This window comes from Myotis davidii, unplaced genomic scaffold (genome assembly GCF_000327345.1).
Source record: "Myotis davidii unplaced genomic scaffold, ASM32734v1 scaffold135, whole genome shotgun sequence".
NCBI lineage: Eukaryota > Metazoa > Chordata > Mammalia > Chiroptera > Vespertilionidae > Myotis > Myotis davidii.
Genome location: NW_006289813.1, coordinates 14,403,067 through 14,407,660, shown reverse-complemented (window position 1 = coordinate 14,407,660; position 4,594 = coordinate 14,403,067).

Sequence of the window (4,594 nt, the reverse complement as noted above, 5' to 3'; positions counted from 1 at the left end):
CCAGGATCTTTTGCCATGTTCTGTCTCTAGGTTCTGTGTCTAGGTTCTGTGTCTAGGTTCTGTCTTTTGTTGTCTTGTTGCATCTGTATTTATACCAGTTGATTCCAATCCTATCAATCTCTAGTCCAAAGGTTAGGGTGTTTCTTATCTCCATTCCAGGGAGTAAAGATTATGTAGCTTAAGCATGATTGTTTGTAGTTAAAGAGATTAATTACCGGCCTGGCACTTAGTGAAGAGGTTTTATTCCCTCCCTAACTTCAGGGGAAAATCTCTACCTGGGGAAACAACCTTTCTCGGAGAGGTGACCTTGGTTAAAACACATAGTGCCAAGGGGGTGAGCAAACATATTAAGAACAGTATGCCATATATGCCAGATCCCTTGAAACAGCAAGGATGGACTGGCTCCCGGCAATAGGTCCCCTGCTTTCCCCACTGACCCCTTTGGGCCCACCCTTACCCCCCACGAAAGGCCTTCACCACCCTATTGTCTGTGTCCATGTGTTATCCAGGAGTCCTCAAACTATGGCCCGCGGGCCACATGTGGCCGCCGAAAACTTATCTGGCCCGCCGGGTGTTTTTGCCGCCACTGCCTGTTGCTTAGCAGCCGACTAGTTTTTTTAAAAACTATAGTCCAGCCCTCCAAGTCTGAGGGCGACAGTGAACTGCCCCCCTGTTTAAAAAGTTTGAGGACCTGCCCTAACCGGTTTGGCTCAGTGGACAGCTGCCCCCCACCCCACCCCAGGCCTTCACCACACTATTGTCTGTCCATGGGTTATGCACATGTATGCATAGAAGTTCTTTGGTTAATCTTTTCCCACCCACCCACCCATCTCTGCATTCCCTCTGAGAATCCACAGTCTGTTTCAGGCTTCTATGTCTCTGGATCTATTTTGTTCATCAGTTTATTTTGTTCATTAGATTCCACATATGAGTGAGATCATGTGATACTTGTCTTTCTCTGACTGGCTTATTTTGCTTAGCATAATACTTTCCAGGCCCCTCCATGCTCTCTCAAAGGGTGAGAGATCCTCCTTTTTTTTACTGCTGCACAGTCTTCCATGGTGTAGATGTACCACAGCTTTTTTATCCACTCATCTACTGATCCACTTGGGCTGTTTCCAGATCTTAGTTATTGTAAATTGTGCTGCTATGAACATAGGGATGCATACAATTTTTCTGATTTGTGTTTCCAGTTTCTTAGGATATATTCCTAAAAGTGGAATCAATTGGTCAAATAAGATAATAGATATTAATATAGATATGAACTAATGTTACAATGAAAACAAGTCTCCTCACCAAATGTCTAATTAAATAACAAATAATACATATGGGTAGACAGCAGTTGAAGTTTTCTAACTCTTCTTCCTTTCCCCACCTCTTCAATCTATGAGGACCTTAACCTATCACACAAATGCCCTGGCTGATAATATACTTGTCACAGTAGTTCTTAGGGAGACAGCAAAATCATTTATTACATTCAAGTTATTTTCAGTTCTTGAAGAAAAGAAAGTCTGTGTCCAAAGAGAACTTAGTGACTTACAGAATGGTTTCTGAAAAACAACTTGTTGAGAATGAAAGGATGACTGCTGGTTTCTGGTTCCTTTAAAGTTAACTCACATTTGTAGAGCTTGAAGGAGACTGTGTAAAGAAGATAAAATAAAAGCGTGGATGCCACACAAGATTAACTTGGCAATAGAGATAAGAGCATTTAATCAATGGAAAACTAGCTTCAAGGAGCAGATCAGATCACAGTGACTGGAGGGCAATGTACAAAGCCCATGAATGCTTGCTATTTACCTTTTGAAAACAATGACAGTAATATTTTGCATTTTGATAGCTACTTTGATCAAAAGTTTCCAAACTCTTAGCATATTTTAACATATTAAACCTTCTAAGATAGATATGACTTCAATCAGAATTTTATAAAGGGATAGGCTGCTTGGATTTATGTTGGAGAGAATGCAAGATGAGTGGAGATTAGAGATACTTTTGAAAATATCCCACAGCTCAACCCTCTGTGGAGTATAGGCTTATATTTTATGTAAAAGCCAATAGAGTTTCAAGATAATCAGAAGCCTTCACTAGGTATTAATATTTCTATGTAGACAGAAATATTGAAGTTTTATTGTAAATGGAATTTGTATGTTAATCACTGAAAATAAATATATCGTAAGTCTTAAGGGAACAAATAAATAGCACTAAAATAGGAGTAGAAAAATAGCAGCAACCATAGAAATAGAATCAGCTTGTATATAATTAGGTAGCATGTGATTATATTGTGATGGATTAAGCTCTTGTATATGGAGTAATTATACACTAATAGTTGTTATCTATGATAACTAGTTACCACACTTATGCAAGTGGAGATTCATTAATAACACCTTTTAAAAAATGTATATTGTTGAATATAACCTTCTTTAAATAAAAAATATTTCACACAATTTGTAATTTCATATGCATAATTAAAAATAAATACATTTTATCTCACTGTAAACACAGGACATACACCAAGACTTTTTTAACTCCTAAGAAAAATTTATTCTTAATAAAGGCCTTGCCCTAACTGGTTTGACTCAGTGGATAGAGCGTTGGCCTGCAGACACAAGGGTCCCAGGTTTGATTCCAGTCAAGGGCATGTACCTTGGTTGTGGACATAACCCCGGTGGGGAGTGTACAAGGGGCAGCTAATTGATGTTTCTCTCTCATTGATGTTACTAACTCTCTATTGCTCTCCCTTCCTCTCTGTACAAAATCAATAAACTATATTTAAAAAAAATAAAATAAAGGCCTTGTAAAGAAGGGGAAAGCAGGGTATGGTAGAAAGAGCCTTTTCATAGTTCTGTTTTCCAACTAAATGACTAAATAGACAGATTGAATGATGATAGATAGTAGATAGAAATATATAGACATGCAAATATATGATAGATATAAAATTTCCCCCTTCCTTATAGCTTTGATTAGGGACAAATTTTATATGCACTATATCTATCTCAGGCTATGTAAAATATCATGCTTAATTCTTCTTAGGTGATCTCTGAGGAAATGAATAATTTCTCTTCCCTAATTTCCTTGGTGTGCAATATTTTTGTGCATATGTGTATCTAAAATTATGCTATTTATCTGGAGTGATTAGAATATGTATTTTGAATTTATAAGCCCATTCTTTTTTAAAAATATATTTTTATTTATTTTAGAGAGGAAGGGAGAGGGATAGAGAGATAGAAACATAAATGTTGAGAGAGAATCATTGATTGGCTGCCTCCTGCATGCCCCCCACTAGGGATCGAGCCTGCAACCCAGGCATGTGCACTTGGCAGGAATCAAACCTAGGACCCTTCAGTCCGCAGGCTGACGCTCCATCCACTGAGCCAAACTGGCTAGGGCATAAGCCCATTCTTTTATTTTTATCAACAGTCATGATAAATAAAATGGATTTTTAAGAGAGTTTTCTAGAGTGGAGAAAAACACAAATAAACTAAATGATCTACTATGCAATTGAACTGTTGACTTAAATCTCATCAATGGTCTAATTAAAAAGCTAATTTAACTTGTTGCCAAATATAGCACCAATCTTTTCAAGGCAATTTATTATGAAACAAAAATAGTTAACTAATTTTCAAAACATAGTGGAAAGGGGAACAAGAAAAAAGAAGCTGACCCTAACATCATTTAAACAACTTTAAAAATTGGGAATGTATTCAATATCTAATAGGTATCCAAAGCTTAATAATGATGTGCTAACTCTGGAATATTTTCTATTTCACTCTTCTAAGCCAAGGTCAATTAGCTCAAAAAGAAAAACAAAATTATTGTGCATTTTGTAATTATCAAAATAATTAATGAAATTCATGCATATGTGGATATTCTACAACTATTGGCATCAACACCAAGTAAATGATTAATCTAGTAACATGTATATCAGGCCAGTACCTGGTTTATATGAGTTAGCTTCATCAATTCTCACAGTGATCTTGCATACTAAATATAAAGATATTTGAGAATTCTGTACTGAACTAATTTGGAGAATTTATTATCCTATCTAATAAAAGAGAAACATGGTAATTAGCATACGACCACTACCCTTCCCATTGGCTAATCAGGGCGATATGCAAATTAACTGCCAGCCAAGATGGCGGCTGGCAGCCAGGCAGCTTAAACTGAACATGAGCCTTGCTTGCTTCAGTGACGGAGGACTCCAATGTTCCCGCCTACCTTGCCAGCCTCTGAGCCTGCAATTTGAACATTGTAACAAATATAGAAGCTAATCAAAACCCCTGAAACCTGCTTTCAGCAAGCCGGGATCTCAGAGCTGGAGTTTATACATTGTTTCGATTATAGAACCGAAACAAACCAGATACCTGCTTTCAGAACCGGAGGCCTAAGAGCTGGAGCCTCAGAGCTAAAGCTGGCCCAGAATAAAAAAAAGAAAAAAGAAAAGAGGAGCAGTTGGGAGCTTCAGTCCCAGCCTGAAAACAGCCCTTCATCCAGACTGGCCAGGCACCCCAGTGGGGACCCCCACCCTGATCCAGGAAACCCTTCAGGGCAAACCAGCCAGCCCCACCCATGCACCAGGCCTCTATCCTATATAGTAAAA